Here is a 25,608-nt window from a genome sequence, read left to right on the forward strand (position 1 = left end):
AAAATCTGCCGTCTGCTTCTGCTTATTCCTGATGACTCTGATTGGACTAAGTATTCTTAGCCACGCCCCTTCAATCGTTAGTTTGCTGTGAGTAAACGATGAGAGGCGGGGCTAAAAATAAAGGTTTTGTTTGTTTGTTTGCTTTATTTATAGAGCACATTTAAAAACAACAGATGCAGTGGCGTAGCAGACGGGCCCGCAGGGCACGCACCGCGGGGGGGCCCCGCGTGATTAGGGGGCCCCGCGTTGTCGCGATTTTCAATAATTGAAAATCAACCGGCAACCGCAATAATCAAAATCTTGGGAACAACTGTGGTCGGAACCAAAGTTCACAGGTCTGTGTTCTCTGAACACCTCTCAAGCGGTGGACTACTTCATTCTGATTGCTTGCCGCCAATGTTGCCAACTTAGCGACTTTGTCTCTAGATTTAGCGACTTTTCAGACCCCCCTAGCGACAAATCTAGCGACTTTTTAGTGTGTTATTGGAGATTTTTTTAGACTGTCATTTGTCCAGACTGTATCGTCCCTACTTTTCTCAACGAGCTGCGTGTGATGCCGCCGGCCCCTCCCCCGCCTCACAGCACTGACAGGCGGCCCAGTCAGTCCTCGTACAGCAGCCTCTCTCATCTGCAGCCCGAGAGCAGATCCCCCCTCTGCGTACTGACGACAAATGATTTAGCACAGGCAGTGTGAAAGTATTTCCCTTGTACAGTCAAACCGATCTGCTCCTCCTTTATTTTAACAATTTAATTGGATTTAAGTGACTGTTATCATCAATAACGTTACCTGATTAGCACAAAAGTTCAGAACATACAAAAACAGAAAAAACATAATATTACCTATGAAATGTTCTGCCTTTGTGCTTTATTTTCTTAGTTTGCTCGTTACTACACCCGTAGACATCGCTAAAGTCCCGCATCTTTACGTAATAACACTGTCTTGACTAGTGCGGTTGAATGACATTTGTCCTGGGAGCACTGTACCAATGTGGCGGCGCTATTGACGCATGCTCAGTGTCCCTATGCGATATCTAGTGTATATATCTATGGTGGCTTCTTTTGCGCTCTTTAGAAACCTATGGGTGACGTCACAGATACTACGTCTATATATTTTACAGTCTATGGATTGGCCTCAATGAAGTGTGCCAGTGAAGAAGCTCAGAGATGTAAAAAGGTGCCAGACCATTCAAACGTTTAATAACAAGTAGCATAAACTTTTATTAAATTCTAAACTGGACTGGGAGTCCAGTTAAAAGCCTAGCTGCTGCATTTTGAACCAGCTGCAGGCGTGCAATTGATGCCTGCAAAACTCCTGAATACAACAAGTTACAGTAGTCCAGTCTGGACATAATAAAAACACACATCTAAAATCTATTCATTTCTATAATAGATTCATTTTAATGGAGGAAATACTAGTTAATCCTGCTGAAAAATCCAGCTTAAACCAGCTTAGGCTGGTTGGCTGGTTTTAGTTGGTTGACCAGCCTGGTTTTAGAGGGGTTTTGGCCATTTCCAGGCTGGTTTCCAGTCATTTCCAGGCTGGTTTAGCTGGTCAGACTGGAAAATTACCAGCCAAATCCAGCTAAAACCAGCTTGACCAGCCTTAGTTGGTTTAAGCTGGATATAGCTGGTTTTGGCTGGACTCCCAGCTTGGCTGGTCAAGCTGGTTTTAGCTGGTCATCTCCCAGCCTGACCAGCTAAGACTAGCCTGGAAATGGCCAAAACCCCTCTAAAACCAGCCTGGTCGACCAGCTAAAACCAGCCAACCAACCTAGGCTGGTTTAAGCTGGATTTTTCAACAGGGAATACATCTTTATATGTTTATAATACATCTTTTTACAATTAATAAATGTGTGTTGTTAAGTATGACACTATATTAATAATTCACTCCAGTGAATGAGCCATATATTTGCTTAATTTCCCAATTTATAAATAAGTAAAAGATGTTTTTCATATTTTAATTCAGACTAAAAAAACTGTCGAGGGTCAAACATCTAGTTTTTCAGACGCTATGAATGATTGAAATCCTTCGCGGATATTCTGATTCTGATTGGCTGCTGCTATTATAAATATTTAATTTCAGCCTTTAGGCTCCAGCCAATAGCAGAACAGCAACTACTTTGAAGGCGGGGCTGAATACAGTGATCATCTAATTTGTCAAAATTACATAAACAAACTATGCATAAAATGACAGTGATTAATAACACGTCTGTGTAGCAGTTTTACTCTGGTTGTGTGTGTTTTTTCCCAATAAGACAACAGCGGCGTTGGAGGTCTCAAGTTTGGTTTATTCTGTAAAAACACAGAGAGCACAATAATATGCTGAAATGTCTCTCTCTTTTTCCACTCAGGCTCGCGTTAGCAGAGCGAGAGAACATGCAACCAACTCAGTCAGCGGCGAATTCAACACTCTTTGCATTAATAATAGCCAACAAATTGACAAAAACAATAGGTAAAAGAAAATAAATACAAATAAATAGACCACAAAAACTAGCAGTAAAGAATAAACATTATAGTATACATCAGATAAGTTGTAAAAGGAATATAATGTTTCACTGGTCACTACATTAGTGAGCAATAGAATGAAAAATAGTGTCAAATATCAGAAAAGATACACAAATAAACATTTAACACTATAAAATACATGAATATATGCAAAATTATATTGCTTTGCAAACAGACCTCATTTTACACAACTTGTATAATTAGATTTCAAACATCACTTAACAAAACATAATAAACATACCTGTATAAACACAGAGAGCACAATAATATGCTGAAATCTCTCTCTCTTTTTCCACTCTGCCAATTAGAAAGGAAAGTCACTTTAAGCACTCAAAATGTGATTATTTACATTCATCTTCGATTCATCATAGTTTTATCACGTTTATACTTTCACTGTCACATAAAATAACTCAGTGAACTCGCTTGAAAATCCTTACCAGGCTCGCGTTAGCAGAGCGAGAGAACATGCAACCAACTCAGTCAGCGGCGAATTCAACACTGAAGATGGCGCTGCCTGCCCACACACCGCATGAGTTGCTGTGTGCGCCACTAATATGTGCTCTCCATAAACATTTGCCAACATGGTTCCGCATAAAAAACATCTCTATCAAAACTATATACAAAACATTATAATTAAGAAAAGAAAATATAAAACAAAAGTAATTAAAAAGTAAAGTTTTGATGAAGTTCACTAATAATTTGCATTGGTATATTTTATACTTATTAGCTCAGCTACATACTCCCCTCTGAACTTCACAAAACTTGCACCTCAAGGTAAGCATTCAATTAGGAAAAAAAAATAATTTAACTAGTATTTATCTGAGAAACTCAACTGTCATTTAATAAGCAAGTCACAGCAGCATATATGCTTCCCACCTAACAGGGTAAGTGGTCCAAACAGGTTGATCAGGCCTACTAAGACGCACTTGCTATAATGGTGCCCAAAACACCATCATATTGACCTCAACAAGACAGTGACTTGAAAACTCAGAATTCCACACACTGTGAGAAATTGACTCAAAAGATAAGATTCTACAAGGGAAAAGGATTTTATCCTATGATTATCAGGACTTATGACAATAAAGATTTCGCAAACTCACTGACTGAACTTGTCATTCTCACATTTTGAGTCATGTTTTGAATTAACCTATTTACAGGCTTCACAAGTCTTCCGACCCTAGTCCTAACTGGAAGTGTAACTCTACTGGAAGACAAAACAACAGATTCAGAGGTATTTGCACCCCTAGTCAAAGCTCTGTTTGATACCAGTGAGTCTGTCTCTGAATGAGTTTTTGTCACTTCAGAATGAACCATGACATCTTCACAACTTAAGGCGTCAGACTGCACTATAGAAGGACAAGTCCTAGAAGCTTCAGGGTTCACTACCAATGACAGAACACTCTCTGTGTCAATAGGTACACTGTCTGGGACATCATCTGGGACTAATGTCTCTGCAACCCAACTAGCAGTACGATCTGCATGACTACAAGCAGACAATGGTGTTAGAGCGCCACTCAATGCACTGCTACAATCATCTAGTTCACAGTCATCACTGAATGAGGGTTCAACTCCTTCAGTCTCAATTGGCAAGAAGTTAGCTTGTAGAAGCAGGTTTCTATGAACTGTCTTCTCTAACCCATTGTGGGTGTTACGGATGCGGTATGTGTGACACTGAGGGTTAAGATCAACAACGACATAAGGTGTGGAGTCCCACTTGTCAGCTAGTTTTCTCCGTCCCCGTTCACCTTTGTTCGCCAACAAAACCTGGTCACCAACTTCAATCCTGCATCCTTTTGTCTTCTTGTTGTACAAGTCCGCTTGCCGTTTTTGACTGGCTTCAGAATTCATTTGAGCAAGAGACAAAGCTTCTTTCAAGTCATCCCTTAGACGTTTCACATAAGTATCATAATCAGCAATGGCACAGTCTCTTTCTATGCTACTGAACATCACATCCACTGGAAGCTTGGGAATTCTGCCATACATTAGATAAAAAGGCGCATAGCCAGTTGACTCGTAGGCTGTGCAGTTATAGGCAAAGGTCAGAGTTTGCAACATTTGCGGCCACTTTTGCTTGTTCCTTGGAGGTAATGACCTAATCATGCTACCCAGGGTCCTATTAAAACGTTCAACATGGCCATTGCCCATGGGGTGATAAGCAGTTGTCCTAGACTTTTTCACACCAGCGACTTCCAGTAGTTCACGTATGAGTTGGCTCTCGAAGTTGGCACCCTGATCCGAATGGATCCTCTCAGGGAAGCCATAAATACAGAAAAACTTATCCCAAAGAATCCTCGCTACTTGCTTTGAAGATTGACTTTTACAGGGAAAAGCACAGGCCATTTTGGTAAAATGGTCAGTTATGACCAGGACATCCACACTGCGACCACTGCAATCCTCAGCACTCCAAAAATCTATGCATACTAACTCCAGTGGGCATGATGTCTTAATGCTTTCCAGAGGGGCTCTTCCTTCAGGTTCGGGTGTTTTGCTCACGACACACCGTTTACAACATTTAACATGTTCACGCACATCGTGCTCCAAACTTGTCCAGAAGAACCTCTGTCTCGCAAGGGATAAAGTCCTACCCTGACCTTGATGTCCAGCCTCATTGTGGATCCCCAAAAGAGCCTGACTGACAAGGGAAGCTGGAACGACATACTGCCACCTCTTTTTCCCTGTCAGGGCATCTTTTGTCACCCTATACAACACTCCATCAAGCATTTTAAGCTTCTCCCACTGTTTAAGGGTTTTGAGCACCTCAAATGTCTCACCAGCTCTCTCACGCCTAGAAGGCTTCTTTGCTCTACTCACGTAAAACAAAACTCTTGAGAGGATCTTATCATCTTGCTGCTTCTGTCGCAACTCACTTAGTGAGAACACAGGCAGTGGACTGGGACCTGGAGTCAAAAACTGGTGAGTACCTTGAGAGAGCCATTGGATCGCCCTATCAGATGCTCCCGTTTCCCATTGAGTATGGACATCAAGAACTGCTGATACTTCAGTGCAAGTAAGAGAACAGTGTTCTAGTGGCCTACAGGCTTGGTGTTCAACAGTGCAGATGTTCGCACTTAACCTAAAGGCATCCTGAACAGTGTTTTCTTTAACTTTTTCTGCCTCATTTAACAGAACACTGTATGGTTCAGATATCAGTCTATGACCAACCCTCTGATGGACGAAGGGCTGTCTACTTAGCGCATCAGCGACCACATTTTTGCTTCCAGGTATGTATTGAATGTTAAAGCTATAGGGGGCCAGCTTAGACACCCACCTCTGCTCGCATGCGTCTAGTTTGGGCTTTGTTAATATGTACGTTAAAGGATTGTTGTCCGTCCAGACAGTAAAGTCGTGTCCTTTCAGCCAGTGACTGAACTTGTCACAGACGGACCACTTTAAAGCTAGAAATTCCAGACGATGGGCAGGGTACTTAGTTTGTGCCTTGGTGAGGGCTTTGCTGGCAAAGGCGATTGGGCGCGCCTTATTTTCACCTTCTGGTACTTGGGAAAGTACAGCCCCTAAACCATCCAAGGACGCATCGGTGCATAAAATGAATGGTCTGCTGAAATTGGGGTGTGCCAGCACAACAGAATGTAGCAAAGATGACTTTAAATTCTGAAAAGCCTCACTATGTTCACTTGTCCAGTCACCAGGGTTTAATTTCTTAAAATTTATTTCACCCTTTTGAGATGTTTTCCTCCCTTTAGGTGCTGCTGTCAAGTTGAACAGGGGCTTAGCTACACTGGAACAGTTAGGAATAAACTTCTGATAATACATCACCATTCCTAGAAATGACTTGATCTTTTTTTGTGAGGGTGTTACTCCATCTGACATCATGAGGTCTGCTTCAGACACAGCCGATATGGCACTGACCTTATCCGGATCTGTTGCCACTCCAGTCTCATCAATGATATGACCTAGAAACTTCACACTACGTCTTAACAAATGGCACTTCTTAGGGGCCAATTTGAGCCCGTGTGCCTTCAGCCTAGTAAACACAAGCTCAAGCCGTTTAATGGCCTCCTCTTCATTTGGGGCATACACCAAAAGATCATCGAGATAGCACAGCAGTGTGAGAAAATTCTGATCTCCGAAGATGTTGGTCATGAGTCTCATGAAGCTGGCGGGACTGTTACAGAGCCCTTGTGGCAAACGATTAAATTCAAAGAGGCCCATGGGAGTTGTAAAGGCAGTGAACTTTCTGTCTTCCTCGGATACAACGATGTTATAAAACCCAGAGGTCAAGTCCATTGCACTGAAGATGGCATTGCCTCCCAAAGCTGCCAAGCAGTCTGCCTGATGAGGCAGGGGGTGGGCATCCTTAACAGTTCGAGTGTTCAGCCAGCGGTAATCCACACACACCCTAAGATCTCCAGTCTTCTTCCATACTAGCACAAGTGGTGAAGCCCACTCACTATACGACTTGCGTATTATCTCCTGTTCTTCCATCTCCGAGAGCACAGTTCTCAGCTTTAGATACTGAGCAGGAGGGACACGGCGGTATGGAAGTCTGAAAGGACGATCATCTGACAAATGAATTCGGTGGACAAACTCCTTGGCTTTCCCACAATCCAATTTATGCTTCGAAAACACTTCCTCATGTCTTTTAATGAGCTGCACTAACTCATTCTTCCAATAAGTGGATACTTCGCACGAGTCAATATCCAGGTCTCCAAGGTTAAGTTTTTGCATGCTCTCATGAAATTTGGAGACTGGGCGATCTTCCTCATCAACAATATCACCAACAGTCTTCTGGCAGTGCACACTCACCATTTTATCATCATGATCATTAGGCACACAAAGGTCCTCCACTGCCACAACAGGGAACACATCGGCAATTTTGGAGTTCCTTTTCAGCGTAATAGGCTTATCAAGAAGATTTATGATCTTAACTGGGACCCATCTATCTCCAGACATGGACGCTATAACTCTTCCCACCATGACACTTTTTTTGTGGGTCAGTGTCTTTGTAGGTTCAATCATAATAGCACTACCTAAGGAAACTGGAGCAGTCTGTGGTAGCTTACCCCACACAAGATGTTCCTGTTTGGGCAAAAGAGTGACAGCTTGGGTCAATTTAGCAGTGCCCACAATGTCAGGGATTTTGTTACCCTCCCATCTGTTTATGCCCGACAGCATGTTCAGGAACTGCTCAATTTCAGGTTCTCCAGACAGCACAGGGTGGTTCACAACATTCCAATAATTAGAGTCTTGTTTGAGCTGGGTGAGTAAGAACTTAATAACATTAGTACCCAGAATCAACTGGTCTTTTTGATCAGGCACAACTAACGTGGGCACACTTAGCTGTTTGCCATACACATCCATCTTTAGCTGGTACACTCCACTTGGTTTAACTTTAACACCACCACAGCCGATGAGAAGGATGTCCATATGTGTCTGATCAACTTGTGCAGGCATTCCTTCACTCAACAACTTTCGTTCAGTTTCTCCATTAATCGTGCAAGCCATGGATCCGCTATCTAGCAAAGCTTGAACTGAAACTTTATCATTCAATAACACTGGTGTATAGAACAGACTATCTGACTTCTCTAGCTTGGTGATGTTCTGAAAAAAAACAGTATCACTGGAGGCAGATTTGCGACACTCATCATAAACAGAGAAATTATCATCCATAGCGAGGGTGTGATGCTTTACACTCACATAGTCCCCTCCAAAATGTGAGTGCATCAGTTTCCCTGAACATATGAATCCGAAGCAGGAGGTCCAGCTGGGCTGACAACTTTGTGACACTGCTTTTGTTGATGTCCAGTTTCTAGGCATGATAAGCATCTCTTTTCTCTCATACAGTGTGAACGGGTTGAATGATTTCTGTCACCACAGACTCTACATGGAGTTGTATTGCGCCACTGCGTTACTCTTGGTTGTGAGGCAGGAGCAGGTTGGCTAGTACGCTCCAGCACCCTTTCTAGCATGTTTAAAACACGCTCCAAAATGCCAGCTTCTGAAGATGGCGATTCTGCAGCCTTGAGTGGACTATCAGGGACAAAAGCTGGAGCAGCTGCATTTAAGCTCTCACCACCAGGAACAGTGTGTGGACTGGACAATACTTTGGCTGTAGCAACATGAACAGACTTAACTACATGAGTGACAGGCAGTGTCTTAGACTGAACATCTCTGTGGTGCTCATCTATGGCTTCCTGGATTTCAGTGATAGTCCATTTACTTATAGGTTTACACCTAAAGACACTAGAAAGGCCTGGGTCTGGGCAATTCCTAATGAACATCATAGAAATCTCAGAACTCATGTTTTTTATCCTCGTGCCTTGTTTCTGCAAGTGACTGTCTGCTAACTCAGCAGCTGTATTTAACCTAACCCAGTAGTCAACAGGGCACTCATTTGCTTTGGGTTGTGTCGCATAAAAGTCAGCTAGGGGTTGACAGGATCCAGGATGTTCACTAAAATAACGTCTTAACACATCATAGATGGTTTCAGGGGAGATGGCTTCATCAGGGTTGCACTTCAGTTTAACTTTAACAATATTTTTAGCCCTGCCTAGCAGATGGCTCAGTATCTCATCTACCTGATCTTTGTTAGAGCAATCTGCTTTGTGGAGATACAATTCCATCAGCTCTATCCATTCCTGAATCGTGCATTTGTCTGAATCATCACCTCTAAACATAGGAGGTTCTCTGATGTCTGGTTTAACAATTAGACTGACATTAGCGAGACTATGGCCTGCACTAGTGGATTCAGGGACAACACGATTAACAGTGACTGGGTTAGAAGTGGCAACTGGAGTTTGGCTAACTAACAGGCGGTTGACAATGGAATCACCTATTTGACTGCCTAATTCACCAATAAGGTCACGTAACTGCTGTGCAACATTATCATCGGCGTTATTAGGAGTAGAGGCAGTCGGACCAGCAGGTTCGTTTGTTGGAGTATTGTGTGATTGAGGACTATAAATTAACGCTCTAGGTTTACCAGCGGTAGGGATTTCTATACCCAACAGCCCTCTACCCCTCCCAAGGTATGGTGTCATAAACTCAGAGTCTTTTCTTACCCCAGCCATGGTATGATTTTACAGCAAAATAAGCACAAAGGATAACTAACCTCAGAAAATGTGAAATAAATTAGATGAGGAGAAACCAAAAGTTCATCAGTATCAAACCGCAGAATAGTCTTTGTCTTTTCAGTCTCTTTTACGAAGCAGCTACTGGAACAGTGGTGAAACGGAATCTTCAGCCTCCACTTACAGCACACGAACGCCACGAACATGTAGAACAACTCCGGTGGTCGGCTGCAGCTGACTCTGTTGATCCAGTAGGTCACGGCACCATTTTAATGTAGCAGTTTTACTCTGGTTGTGTGTGTTTTTTCCCAATAAGACAACAGCGGCGTTGGAGGTCTCAAGTTTGGTTTATTCTGTAAAAACACAGAGAGCACAATAATATGCTGAAATGTCTCTCTCTTTTTCCACTCAGGCTCGCGTTAGCAGAGCGAGAGAACATGCAACCAACTCAGTCAGCGGCGAATTCAACACTCTTTGCATTAATAATAGCCAACAAATTGACAAAAACAATAGGTAAAAGAAAATAAATACAAATAAATAGACCACAAAAACTAGCAGTAAAGAATAAACATTATAGTATACATCAGATAAGTTGTAAAAGGAATATAATGTTTCACTGGTCACTACATTAGTGAGCAATAGAATGAAAAATAGTGTCAAATATCAGAAAAGATACACAAATAAACATTTAACACTATAAAATACATGAATATATGCAAAATTATATTGCTTTGCAAACAGACCTCATTTTACACAACTTGTATAATTAGATTTCAAACATCACTTAACAAAACATAATAAACATACCTGTATAAACACAGAGAGCACAATAATATGCTGAAATCTCTCTCTCTTTTTCCACTCTGCCAATTAGAAAGGAAAGTCACTTTAAGCACTCAAAATGTGATTATTTACATTCATCTTCGATTCATCATAGTTTTATCACGTTTATACTTTCACTGTCACATAAAATAACTCAGTGAACTCGCTTGAAAATCCTTACCAGGCTCGCGTTAGCAGAGCGAGAGAACATGCAACCAACTCAGTCAGCGGCGAATTCAACACTGAAGATGGCGCTGCCTGCCCACACACCGCATGAGTTGCTGTGTGCGCCACTAATATGTGCTCTCCATAAACATTTGCCAACATGGTTCCGCATAAAAAACATCTCTATCAAAACTATATACAAAACATTATAATTAAGAAAAGAAAATATAAAACAAAAGTAATTAAAAAGTAAAGTTTTGATGAAGTTCACTAATAATTTGCATTGGTATATTTTATACTTATTAGCTCAGCTACATCTGCAACATGTTAATTATATATACCAGAGGTGGGACCAAGTCATTGTTTGGCAAGTCACAAGTAAGTCTCAATTCATTGCCCTCAAGTCCCGAGGCAAGTCCCGAGTCAAGACAGGCAAGTCCCGAGTCAAGTCCCAAGTCAATGGCAACAAGTCTCAAGTCAAGTCCAAAGTCCTATAGTTTGATTTTCGAGTCTTTTCGAGTCTTTTTAACAGAAAAATGAACTGTAAACAGATTATGTATGGTTGTAAGATCTGTATTTATTAAACAAACCTTTTTTATGAAAGAACATTGCTCAGATATATAAAAACACAAATGTAATTTTCTGAAAAAGTGCTAAACAGTGCTGCGTCTCGTCTACACAGCCTATTGCACAAGAATGAGTTCCACCAAAAAAAGAGTCCATTTTGCCTCACATCACACAGAAGTTGCAGGTCTACTGCTGTCTAGTTCATTAAGTTTAGTTGTGCTATGTTATGTCTTCGGTGATCAACTTGTGATTAACTAAAACTACATAAACAACCTCAATGAGGCAGCAGTAGACCAACAACTCCTGTATGCTGCAAAGTAAAATTGAGTGAAATTGGTATTTTGTCAATTGAATCTCGTGTGTGCTAAAGAGATGGAGATGCAAATCTGTCTAGCAGCAATGTAAAATGGTAGCACATATTCTAAATGAAGTAGGCTACTTCATACAAACAATAACGTTGTTTTCTTCACATAACAATGAAGAACTTTGCTCTCTACCTTGTGTGATGCTCGTGCACCGATTTCCTCTGTGGATAAAACTGCTTGCGAGCTCTCAAATATACGCTGCTCACGCGCAAATTTTCTCGCTCTCAAATATGCACTGCTCACACACACATTTTCCTGCGCGCTCTCAGAAATTATATATAGAATTTGTGTCTTGTGTTTCCTCTTCCTTTTGTGCTTTTTGATATGATTTATATTGAGGCACTATTTATTAACAATAACCAAAATTCTAAAATAGACTTACATATTAAATTTTTTATCTAATAAACCATAATATTTTGGCTGTATGTTATATGACGAGATATTTCCAGTTTTTAAACACTTAAAGACACAGATAATAGAGGTTGGATGTAAAGAATGCATTTTGTTTTACAAACATTTTTTAAACATCCAAAAGGTGTACCATACTAATCAAATAAAAAACATTTAAACAAAAATATAACTAACGCAAGCAGAAATGTAACTGATAAAAATAAGGAAAAACTTGATTTGGCATTATAGCCTACTGTACTATTCACTCTTTAAATAAATCTCACTATCAATCTCATTTTATCATGGCAACTAAAATAAAGTGAACTAGTCTCTGCTGTCTTCCACATTATTGATGAGATTGTGAAGGACATTTTCCATGTCATCCTCTTCATTTTGAGGAAAAGCTGTTCCACAGGGCCCCTGAACACATCTATTGGCATGGACAGTGTTTTGAACAGTACTATAGTAAAGTACTTTAATTAATCTGTTGGGGTAATATTATAGTTGCTATGGTAACACAAGTGTAATATAAACAAATGACCCAGTGCTGTAGTTTTTTTACAGTATTGGGTATATTATACTACAATTCACCACACTTTACTGTAGTAAAACTACACTCTGTATTTCATTTTATTAGTTCACTATTCTTAATACTACAGTATGCTGAAGCATTCATTAACAACTTGTAAATAATACTAGGCTTAAACATAGGCAGTATACCTAACTCTCAAAAACACTAGTATTTATTATAGAATTTTCCTTAACCTCATAGTTTTTCGTGTATTGTTACTAAATAGTTTAGCAATATATAAACCATATCAACATTTTGGAATAATCAATTTATCAGGAGGATCTCTGGAGAGCAAAAGCAGGAAAATTATGAAGCGCCAGTGTGGACAAAACTCAAGCAAACGCAGAGAGACTGAATACGCGCGTGAGAGACCAGCAAATCAGATTGAAGTACCTGCCCACTGGTGAAAGTAATGTCAGAGCCAATCAGATTTTTCTTTCTTTTCATAAAGAACGGGGTTCGAATCCCACTTAGGCACTTGTAAACAATAATTTTAGAACATTTTGTCAAAAATCCCTACTGAAAAAACAGCTTAAACCAGCCTAGGCTGGTTGGCTGGTTTAATAGGGGTTTTGGCCATTTCCAGGCTGGTTTCCTGCTATTTCCAGCCTGGTCTTAGCTGGTCAGGCTGGGAGATGACCAGCTAAAACCAGCTATGTCCAGCTTAAACCAGGCTGGTCAAGCTGGTTTTAGCTGGATTTTGCTGGTCTGTTTCTAGCCTGACCAGCTAAGACCAGGCTGGAAATGGCTGGAAACCAGCCTGGAAATGACCAAAACCCCTCTAAAACCAGCCTGGTCGACCAGCTAAAACCAGCTTACCAGCCTAGGCTGGTTTAAGCTGGATTTTTCTGCAGGGATATTGTTATGTTTAACCATTTATTAGAGCCACAAAGTATCTAAAACTTGTTTTCATGTTTAAATAGCCAATAAATGTGCTAAATAAATTAAAATAGAAATACCCACAGTGAAACAGTTATATAAATTTAAATATTAGTTTAAATACATTTATAGTGGTTTTAAATATATTTTAATATGTAAAGTAGAGAAGTTCACATTCAACAAACTGAATAGTTTATTTAAAAACAATTACAAATGGAGTAATTCAACTCACAATTAAATGATCTCATTGAGTGATGGAATAATAAAGGTAAAACTTTAATTGAATGATCAGTCAAGTGTTTCCAAATGAAATCTGTTAAAATAAGAGTCCTACAAAACAGGAACAAACACACTCATGAAACAAAATGTGATTGTTAATTGTATTTTTTATTAGAGGTTGGTTTTAAGTACTTTAAAAATAGTAGATAATCCTTAAATATAGAGGGGGAAATACAGAAAAACAAACAAACAGAAATTCAACAATATATATGCATTACATTACAATCTCACAATAAAAATTTTATTAAAAACCATATAGAGGACTAAAATATTGCTAAGAGGCATAACATCAACAATAATAAAAATACCTTTAAGGTTTTAAAGGTTTTACTAAATAAAATTAATAGTATTAATCCAAAATATGAAAAATGTAACACTTTACAATAAGGTTGTATTAATTAATTAAGTTTATGCATGTACTAATGTGAACAAACAATGCAGTGCAGTTCATTACAGTATTCATTATTTTATGCTTTAATTAATGGAAATAAAATTATTGGTTAATTCTTGTTAACTCACAGTGCATTAACATTAATGTTAACAAGCATAACTTTAAATTGTAATAATGCAATAGTAAATGTTAAGCTATAATTAATAAAGGTTTAGAAGTATAGTTCATTATTAGTTCATGTTAGTACATAGATTAACTAAAGAAACCTTATTGCAAAATGTCACCAGAAAATAACAAAAAACTTTTTTTTTTTTTTTTTTTACAGTTTTAAGAGCTTTAAAAATAAATTATATATCTAGTTATTATGGCATGCAATTAATGTTACTACTAATTAAATAGTTAGAAAATACTGTCAGAGGATGGGCAAAACACAAAGATAAAACATAATATGCGCATTGACACAAACGACCAAGTGCAAAAACATAAATTACAGCCATGTTCATTCATAATTATATGATATGAATCACGAGAGGGTAAATTTGGTTTAAAAAAACTGAAGTTCATTGACTTATACACAACAGTAAAACAATGCTTTTGCACAACAGTAACACATTGCGAGTAGTAAAGTCTCTTACCTTTGAAAGATGTTGTAAATCCGCTGAATAAAACAAAAGGAGCAGACCGCGGATGTGTTTATTTCACTCTCCGAGTCAGAATGAAAATGGCATCTTCAAATTTCCCGCTGTTGCAAAAACACGGAAGTGCGCCACAAAGCGCTAGTGGTCGAAAGTATGCGTGCATGCTCTCTGTCACACACGCACACACACACAGAGAGAGCGTTCTGTGTCAACATACTTTTTATCTTTGGGCTTTTTATAGAAAGTAGCAAGTCTTTACAAGTCAATAGGCGCAAGTCCAAGTGAAAGTCCGAGTCATTTATGTTCAAGTCCAAGTCGAGTTGCAAGTCTTTTCATATTTTGTCAAGTCAAGTCTGAAGTCATCAAATTCATGACTCGAGTCTGACTCGAGTCCAAGTCACATGACTCGAGTCCACACCTCTGATATATACTATTATTGCGATAACGATAATTTCAAGAGTTCTCACTTAGATATGCTTGGCATTTATAGCAGGTTTTATAGCATGCTGTCCCGGGAGAGAACCCTGAGCTCGGAGATATTTGAGCCCAATAAGCATATCAGGGGATCCGAGATCAGGTAGGTCTCGATCGCTCCCCCTTTAGAAGGGGAAAAAAGGAGGAGATGGGGTGGAAGGGGGGATTCTTCCAAAAAGAAGAAGTAAGGAGAAAGTGATCCATTTATAGTAAGCTAGGGTCACTCTGATTGGATTATTACTGATCACGGATGAGTGGCCAGCTGTGCTCAATCATATCACGTGCTCCTCTCGAAATTAGTTTGTGAAACTTCACTTTGCAATATATTGTGCAGCCCCTAATTTATAAATTAGGGCATTATAAATGAAATCCACAAATTAAATGCAGTGCTTTTGATTTGGTGTTGCGAATGGTGTGGGAATTTCATTATGTGCTCAACTTGTGCAGCTGAGTGAGTGTGATAGTTCTTAATCCTCTGAAGAAGATTTACCTACTTTTACATGCATTTACATTATTCAGATTTGACAGTCCTAATGGTATTTCCCCCCACAAAGATGTTTCTGTTTGCCAGCCTCATTTCCATGTGTTTGTATGACATTCATATCGCCAGATTTGATTTGTAAATCCGACTTACAGTGACAAATGAAGAAAAGCATTGCACAGGTTTGCCCTTGCAAATGAGCACTTTTTAATTGTTTATATAAGAGCAAAAGCCTTTTAAAAAACATTTCTCAAGCGATCTTTAATAGAGCAGGGTATGTTTTTCCACAGTAATTCATATGTCATTTTCTTCTGGAGAAAGTCTGTATTTCTTTTAGTTTGGCTGGAATAAAAAATATACACAGTTGAAAGCAGAAGTGTTCATCCACTGTATAAAAAGGCACATAAGCATTTACATAGTCAGCTGTTAATGTGAGTAAACGGTTTCTCTTTTAGGTAAGTTAGGATGATCAGATGTGTGTCTGGTCTGCTTAATAGCAGAATAATGAGAGAGAGATTGTTGGAGAAATTGTTATGACTCTTCTTGAAAGTCAAGTTTACACCCAATCAGATTATTCTGCCTCTGGAAAAGCTCTGATGATGATGTCAGGGTTTTGGAAGTTTCTGATTGGCTGATTGACAACATTTGAGTGAATGTGAGGCACAACTGTAGAATAGGAAAAGCTCAAACACACTGCTTCCCTGTGTGACAACATGGAGAATCAACAAGCCAGAATCAACAACAAAGCCAGATTACAACTTGCTGAGTTACACTGGGAAAAGACTGATGTGTGGAGACATGTCCTGTGCTCTGATGGAGCTCAGATTGAACTGTTTGGCCATAATGAGCAGTGTTACATTTGGAGGACAAAGGGGAAAGCGCACACGCCTAGAACACCCTCCCAACTGTGCAGTATGGTGGCGGCAGCATCATGTTGTGGGGCTGTTCTGCTGCAGGAGGGACTGGTCCACTTCACAGCATAGATGGCATCATGAAGACAGAACATGATGGAGAAATACTGAAGCAACATCTCAACACATCAGCCAGGAGATTAAAACTGGGCCACAAATGGGTCTTCCAAACAGACCATGACCCTATGCATAATGCCAAATTAGTTCAAATGTGCTTTAAGGACAGTAAAGGGAATGTTTTGGAGTGGCCATCACAAAGCCCTGATCTCAATCCTATAGAACATTTGTGGGCAGAGTTGAAGAAGCTTGTGTGAGCAAGACAGCCTACAAATCTGACTCAGTTACAGCAATTCTGTCAGGAGGAATGGGCCAAAACTCCTGCAAGCTGTTGTGAGAAGCTTGTGGAAGAAGATCCAAAACATTTGACCGAAGTTACACAGTTTAAATGCAAAGCTAAAAAAAAACACCAAGGAAATGTGTGTAAACTTTTGACTGTCTAGAAATTAATACTAAATTCTCAAACAAAAAGTTATCTCATTTTTCTGGCATTTAGCAAATGTAAATCATTTAGGTAATCCTAACGGACCTAAAATAGTAAACGTTTAGTGATTTACCAGCAGACATAAAAAAAAAATGGTTATGTTCCTTTTTTAGTGTGTGTAAACTTCTGCTTTATATTTATGTAAAATCTGCTGTGGTCAATATTATTAGATATTAATGTACGATTTTTGTGATTGTCTACAGAACAAACCACTGTTGTCTAATGACTTGTCTAATTAACTTAAGTTTCCCAGTTAACCTAATTAACCTAAATTAACAACTGCTTCATTCGAGTCAAACTAAAAAGAAATAAGACTTTCCCCGGAGGAAATTTTACAGGGGTGCAAATTATTTATGTATACACACACACAGTGTATCCGGAAAGTATTGATAGCGCTTCACTTTTCCCACATTTGTTTATGTTAGAGCTTTACTCCAAAATGGATTAAATTGATTGATTTCCTCAACATTCTACACACAATCCCCCATAATGACAATGTGAACAGAGTTTTTGAGATTGTTGCAAATTTATTAAACATAAAACAAGCTGATAAATCACCTGTAGATCAGTATTTACTGCCTTTGCTCAATACTTTGTTGACAAGTCTTTGTGAATATGATGCCACAAGCTCTGATCACCTGTCTTTGGGATTGTTTACCCGTTCCTCTTTGCAGAACCTCTCAAGCTCTATTAGGGTAAATGGGAAGCGACGGTGTACAGCCATTTTCAGATCTCTCCAGAGATGTTCAATAGGATTTAGGTCTGGGTTCTGGCTGGGCCACTCAAGGACATTCACCGAGTTGTTGTTGTGCCACTTCATTGTTATTCTGGCGGTGTGCTTTGGGTCATTGTCCTGCTGGAAGATGAAGCGTCGCCCCAGTCTGAGGTCTCTTGTGCAGGTCTTCATTCAGGATGTCTTTGTACATCGCTGCATTCATCTTTCCCTCTATCCTGACTAGTCTTCCAGTTCCTGCTGCTGAAACACATCCCCACAGCATGATGCCAACACCACCATGCTTCACTGTAGGGATGCTGTTAGCCGGCTGATGAGCGCTGCCTGCTTTTCTCCAAACGTAACGCCTGACGTTCACTCCAAACAGTTCAGTTTGAGTCTCATCAGAGCAGAGAGTTTAGTTTCTGATGCTCTGAGAGTCCTTCAGATGCCTTCTGGCAGATTCCAGGCGGGGAGTGTCTACCGTCTGGCCACTCTACCATACAGATGCCTGATTGGTGGATTGCTGCACAGATGGTTGTCCTTCTGTAAGCTTCTCCTCTCTCCACAGAAGAGCGCTGGAGCTCAGACAGAGTGACCATCGGGTTATTGATCACCTCCCTGACTGAGACCCTTCTCCCCCGATCACTCAGCTTAGATGTCCGGCCAGCTCTAGGAAGAGTGCTGGTGGTTAAACATCTTCCACTGACTGATGATGGAGGCCGCTGTGCTCACTGGAGCTTTCAGAGCAGTAATGTTTCTGTAACCTTCCCCAGCCTGGAGACAATCCTGTCTCGGTGGTCTACAGACAATTCCTTTGTCTTCATGCTTGGTTTGTGCTTTGTCATGCACTGTCAACCCTGGGTCTTATATAGACAGGTGTAGCCCTTTCAGATTATGTCCAATCAGCTGAGTTGAGCACAGGTGAACGCCAATGAAGCTGCTGAAACATGAATGAAGAATGATCAAGAATGATCAGTGGACACAGAATGAACCTGAGCTCAATTTAGAGCTTCACGCCAAACGCTTTCAATACTGATGTACAGGTGATTTATCAGCTTATTTATTTTTTATAAATTTGCAACAATCTCAAACTCTTTGTTCACATTGTCATTATGGGGGATTGTGTGTAGAATGTTGAGGAAATCAATCAATTTAATCCATTTTGGAATAAAGCTGTAACATAAAAAAATGTGGAAAAAGGGAAGCGCTATCAATACTTTCCGAATACACTATATATATATATATGTATATATATATATACTTTATTAATTATTCTTAATAAAGCTTTTTAAGTATACATGACATTAACTACAGTGTGGGAAATAAATATTGAACACGTCCCCATTTTTCTTAGTAAACATATCTCTAAAGGTGCTGTTGACTTGAAATTTTCACTGGATGTTGGTAACACCCAAAGAAATCCAAATATGCATAAGAAAACAACTGAAATTAGTTTACAAATGAAGTTCTGTGTAGTTAAATGAAATGACGCTGGGAAAAAGTGTTAAACACATGAAGGAAGGGAGATGTAGTTGGGCAGTGAAAGCCCAGACAGCAGCTGAAATCTCTCAGTAGTTCTTCAGTAAATGAACATCAGCTGCTTCAGTCCAACATTTCAGCATGACAATGATCCAAAACACAGCCAAGGACACTCTCAATTGTATTCAGAGAAAGAAAATCAAGCTGTAGAATGGCCTAGCCAAACACCTGACCCCAATCCAATAGAGAATACAAAATAATGATAGACGAGACTCACAGAAGCATCAAGATTTTGACACTCTGTTGAAGTCTGTGAGAAACTCACACCTGAGCAACGCATGAAGCTTCATTCTCCATATTAGAGGTGTCTTTAGGCTGCAGTCACCAGAAAGCCTTTTATATAAAGTATTCAACACACTTCAGTAGTTCAGCACTTTCTCCTTGTGTTATTGCATTGTTATTGCACAGAAGTTAATTATTAGATTGTTTTGTTTGATCTTTATGCCTGTATTGCTGGGATTTTTACCAAAATCTGCTTCAACTCCATGCCAACAGCTCTGTTAGCAATATTACTTCCAGGAGAAAGCATGACAATGTGTTTCATACTTATTTTCCCCCACTGTATTTGAAATAATAGTCGTTTGTTCCTCTATTAACTTCTCAACGATGTTTTATTTGCATTGCAATAGCAGAATGTGGAGAATAAGTAACATGCTACAAACATTATACAAAACTCAATCGTTAAGTGTTACGTCTGATTGATTGAGCAGTGTATCGGGCTGTTTTCATGCTCTGGGAAGTCATTTGACTGAATGAATCATTTCGCAAAGCCCAAACGTAAATCAGCGTCTGTCTTCATACATAAACAGTTTGCATCTAAGGCAGGCTTTTGCATAAGAGATTAATTACATTGAAAAGCGAATATAACCAGAGGAATCCAGACGCCGAATCAGTCACGAACCCGCCGTCTGCTGCTTTCAGGTAAATCATCACCACTCTTATGTGTTTACGTGTGTTTATATATGTGTTTTTGGAGGAAACTCTTGGTATTTCAGTCCCGTTTAAGTGTGTTTTCATTTTGTGAGTCCTTGAACATGTAAAAAAAGAAAAGTGACTCTGCTGGATGTTTAAACAAGCTTTATTCATGCTGGGGAAATATCGAAAACCAGCCAATTCCTGCTAGTTTAACTTTGCTTGAGTCTCAAATTAGTCTAGCTTATATCAGATATTAATAAATAAATAGAATTTGGCCACAACCACATCTAAAACCTCCTTTGAGACCATTTAAATCGGCCTATACACGTGTTTCCCAATGGGGTGTGGAATTAATCTTTCTGTTCACTCTGAAGGCTGTTTCTGACTTTAATACTGGTGTTTCCAGTCATGCTAACAGTATTGGATTACTTATAATATCTAAATCCAGTCATGCAGCGAGTTTTATAGTCTTAACTTTTTGGTTTTTGCTGGATTAAGATGGTGGTTGCTGGTTTTAGATGGTCTTAAATTAATCAAACTTACATCAGATTAAGAATAAATAAATAAAATGTGGTCAAAACCCAATCTAAAACCAGCTATGAGACGACTTAAATGTCCACTTTTACCCAATGGGGTGTGAAATGAATCTTTCTGTTCACTCTGAAGGCAGTTTTTTGGTTTTGGTTAAACCATTAATTGGCCTGTTTTTTACTTTAAAATGGGTGTTTCCCATCATGCCGACAGTATTAGATTTCTTATAATATCTAAAACTAGTCATGGGGCGAGTTCTATAGTCTTAACTTTTTAGTTTTTGCTGGTTTAAGATGGTGGTTGCTGGTTTTAGACAGTCTCAAATTGATCAAACTTACATCAGATAAAGAATAAATAAATCAAATGTGGTCAAAACTCCATCTAAAACCAGCTATGAGACACTTTTCCCCTAATGGGATGTAAAATGAATCTTTCTGTACACTCTGAAGGCTGTTTTTGGTTTTGTTTGAATCATTCATTGACCTCTTTTTGACTTTAAAACTGGTGTTTCCCATCATGCTGACACTGGATTCCTAAATATCTAAATCCAGTCATTAGCCCCTTTCACACAGTGATACCGGTAAATATCTGGAAAATTTCCGGAACGACTTTACCGGTATATACAAAAAAGCGCTGTTCACACAGGCGAGGACGTTACAGAAATTTTCCGGAAAAGAGCATTTACACATCCATTCCAAAATACCGGTAAAATCTGACATCATTCACCACAAATGAGCTTTAAACGGCTGCGCTTGTGTTTGTAAACATTTGACTAAATTACAAACTCTTTTGATGATCAATATTGTAAACAACTTTCGCAGGATCACTTTCGCATGTCGAGAAGTTCATAATATGTGCGTGTGCAGGCGCTCACAGGCTGTTTCACAGGCACACGCAAAGCTTGAAGGTAAACAAACAATGGCTTATCATAAGCATCTTATCGATGATTATTTGCACAGTTGGCATTAAGAAGAACATATAAACGTGATCTGAGTAACTTCTAGCAGCTAAATGTGTCTGGAAAAATATTCAAAGGCTTTTATTCTCACAAACCGCGCGGACGTAAATGCGTCTGACTGTTGTGATTGGCTAAAGCAGACGTCTCACGTCAGCACGTTCTAGACTTGCACGCGCTTATTACGGCAATCTTCCTTCTGCGTTCACACAGCGCAGCATTCCGGCAAATTACCGGTAATGTTACAACTTCTCTTTCCGGAAAATAGCCAGAACGAATTTACACTGTAAAAAGTGCTACACTCACAAAGTTGGTTCTATCTACTTTAAATAATTGCAATCTAGTTAATTTTATTTGTTTTATACCAAAAAAATAAAATTTGCTTCCTCTTTACTTAAAATATATCAGTTTTTATATAACTGTATATTTTAAATAAAACTAATGCAATTTATTTGAGTAGATTTTTGTACGTGGTTATTGTGTAGAATAAATGTTATAAAAGTGAGTTGACACAGACAATTTATTAGAGCAGCTGTCGATGTGGGCAGGTGTTCATAAAACGTGATTTTAATAGTTTGGCGTGACTCCTTTTTCATTGCCCGGGATTTAGCAGGCAGACGCAGCTTCTGCAATGGTCGACATTAACTGCTCCCAGCAGCGGATCTGATTAACACGGTAAGTTGCAAATTTAGCCGAATGATAATTGTAAAGTCATGCAAAACTGCTGTCTTCGCTAGGCAGGTGAGGTTTTAGCTTTGTAAATTGTACTGTAGCCTCAGGTATGTTAACAGTTAGACTGCTCTCACATGGAAAGCTAAGTTGGCTAATGCTAACCAACGCTAGTTTATACTAACGATTAAAAGTGATATTATTGAGAAAAATAGTGAAAGTAGTTTTAAAACACTTAGTAGGTAAAACTAACGTTGCAGAACTGATTAACAAGGTCACTGGTGGGCGGTCGGGGTGTGGGGGTTCAGTTTGTTAGCGCTAACTTAGCTAAAATTAGCTCACCTAAGTTATAGCAGCACATTAAGGATGGATATTAAATTCAGAAACGTATGCAACAGTTAAGTAGTTTGTGTTTAACGTAAGAGAAAGTATAACTTAAAGTTTGTGTTTTAGAGATTTAGTCCATAAGTTTTTTAATGCTGCATAGTGAATAAATTACAAATTTACAATTTATTTTAACTTAAATTACATTTACTACTGATGTTTACAGAACCATTTAAATTGTATGCACCTCATTCTAAAATGCATGTTCTTGGTCTTTAGATACCAAAGTGATTTTGTTACCTGTGGATCTTCAAACTTCACATCCAGGTAAGAAAAACATTAGATACAATTACAGCTATAATTATTTGCAGGTAAGTAAAACATTGGTAAAATTGCAAACAATAGTGGGCTCCATAGAATTAACTTACATTTGATATCTGAAGATTTTTTTTATGTGTGCAACAGTAAAAACAGTATAAAAATATCCTAATGCAGTTTCTTATTATCTGTCAGTCTTTCAATAAAGCTAACTGATAACACTGAATCACTGAACTGTCATTTGCCAGTGACATTAAATTTGAAGAAAAAGTCAATTAAATGTAGCTTTAGCAAAAATTTAATGTAAACCTTAATGTAATGTGTAAAATGGCAATGTATTTATTTATTTATTTAATAAAATTTGTATTATGACGTGCAAAGTTTGGTGCAAAATGAAGATGACAATTAAATTATAGAATTTGTATTCTATAATTTTCTTATAGCCGTTTTCAAACAGTTTTAATATCTAAATTAAATAAACATTCTTATGCTTTATAAGTTGCCAAAATAAACAAAAAAATGTAATACCTAAATTTTAACAATTCTGTGATTGACAGGAAACCACAATGACATGCACTGTTACACTGAGTAAAATCACAGTTTTCTTTAAAATTTGATAACTAAAAACACCTGGAATAATGTAATTACACAACCTCTATAACCTTTTTTTATTTTTTAAATAAAAGTTAGGTAATTTTAACTAAGGTAATTTTTAACTGATAAACTAAGGTGTTTCATCCATGCATCATTCTCACTGGACTTTTGTAACTTCACTTGTAGTTATTTTCTATTTAGTATTTAGCTATTTAATGTTGTTTGGTAGCAACCACCTGAACTCCTGTTTCTTTTTGTCTCTACCAATAGAGTTGTGAGGAATCAGAGGTGCATGCGGCTGCCCACGGGAAAAATTTGCCATCAGCCCAACACAGTTTGGATTATCATAGGACTGTCAGAGGTTTGCCAAACCTGTCAAATGCATGATGGCTCCTGTTTGGACTTACCGATGTCCTCGACTTCAAGTATCCATCAAAACTGTATACATTTAAGATGTATTAGAGACTCTTTGTGGGACTGGACATTATGCATCCAAAATCTTCATCAAAATATGCAAATCTCCTTACTGAGTTGCCTTGGATGATTTCTCAATAGGATCTGGTATTATTAATGTTTTTATTTATGTATTGTGTACGTGTAGCCACATTAATGGCCTATTTTGTAGTCACTATTAAAAGGAACATTGATTGATATTGAATACATGTTATGGTCTTTAATCCATCTTCCCATTCTTATTTAATTGTTATTGACAGGAAAGTCTGTTTATCTGTGTTTACTAGTGTATATTGTGCTTACAATATAGAAACGCCGATTTATTTTCTGAGGTTACAGCCAGAAGTCAATTAAATTCGTTTTAAATGACATATGCATGGTTAATTTTATTTAGATCATTAAGTTCATAATACTTAATTAAAATGAGTACAGTCAACATATAGCAATGTATAAGTAAGTTCAGTTTAACAAAAAAAGTAAGTTTATCTGATTTGAGTAATTTTAGGCCCCGTTTACACTAATGCGTTTTAGTTTGAAAACGCATAAGTTTTGCTACGGTTACGCCATCCGTCCACACTACGCCGGAGTTCTCGAGCGCCGAAAACGGAGCGTTTCGAAAACGCTGGAGAGGCCGTTTTCATTCTAAAACGCTGCAGCTCCGTCTCAGTGTGGATGGGGAAAGACGGAGGCATCTGAAAACGGAGGCGGGGCTGCAGACATTCGCCTCTCTGATTGGGGCTTTTCCTCAATATTAAGTAGCCTAACTCACAGTTCAGTCCTGCATCTTCTCCGTGTAAGTTCAGACTTCGCAAGTTTGATCAAGGCTGCATCTCTTCTTCTCAGTTTGATATGGAAAACATACCGAGGACACGCGTCAATCTTCACAGGGAACAGTGTACTTTATAACTTCATTCACATCACCTTGGCTACGTTGTTTCACTTTCTCAACAATAAAATGTAAACTTGATATAAGGAACTGCCTATTTTTATTTTAATATTAACAACTAAACAGACAGCAGACATGTTGAGGCGTCGTGCTGCATGAGCGTCATCTTCACTGTGTGCATATTTATAACAAAACGGAGCCGATAACAACTGCCTCCTTTCAATTTCAGTGAAAATACGAAACATACCCTCTCTTTGCTGAATATCACTTTTAATAATCGATAATGGCCATTATAAAAGTATAACATACAATAAGTTTATACATTATAGGAAATAAAGGCAAGCGATCAGTCAATATACAGAATGTAGGCTACGTGCTTACATTAATCATTAACTTATCTTTGCGCTCAGCCAAAACACGTTACCTGAGAACAAGTAATAGATTCCAGTGACCAAAGTCAGGGAATATGTCGTTAGATAAAGACAACAAGATGAATGAAATATCACGTTTAATAAATATAGTGAGATTAGATCCAGCGGGAGATGCTTGATGAGAAGTCCGACTAGCACAGCTCTCATCTGGGTAGATGGGCTCCAGCGATTGCCAAAGTGTGTGTGTGTGGTCACGTGATGTGCGTTTTCAGCGTTTTGGTGTGGACGGAGAGCAGTTCAGAAACGCTGGGTAAAACGCGAGTGTGGACGC

At 38.7% G+C, this 25,608-nt stretch overlaps 1 long non-coding RNA gene across 1 annotated transcript; it reads left to right on the forward strand.

The window, feature by feature from the left end:
- The first annotated feature begins 22,239 nt into the window (after nt 1-22,239).
- Nucleotides 22,240-24,225, forward strand: LOC137496116 (uncharacterized). Its single transcript, XR_011016210.2, has 3 exons — nt 22,240-22,337; nt 22,935-22,982; nt 23,838-24,225. It is a non-coding gene; the product is annotated as an uncharacterized lncRNA (long non-coding RNA).
- Nucleotides 24,226-25,608: the final 1,383 nt, after the last annotated feature.

This window comes from Danio rerio, chromosome 7, assembly GCF_049306965.1.
Source record: "Danio rerio strain Tuebingen ecotype United States chromosome 7, GRCz12tu, whole genome shotgun sequence".
Classification (NCBI taxonomy): Eukaryota; Metazoa; Chordata; class Actinopteri; order Cypriniformes; family Danionidae; genus Danio; species Danio rerio.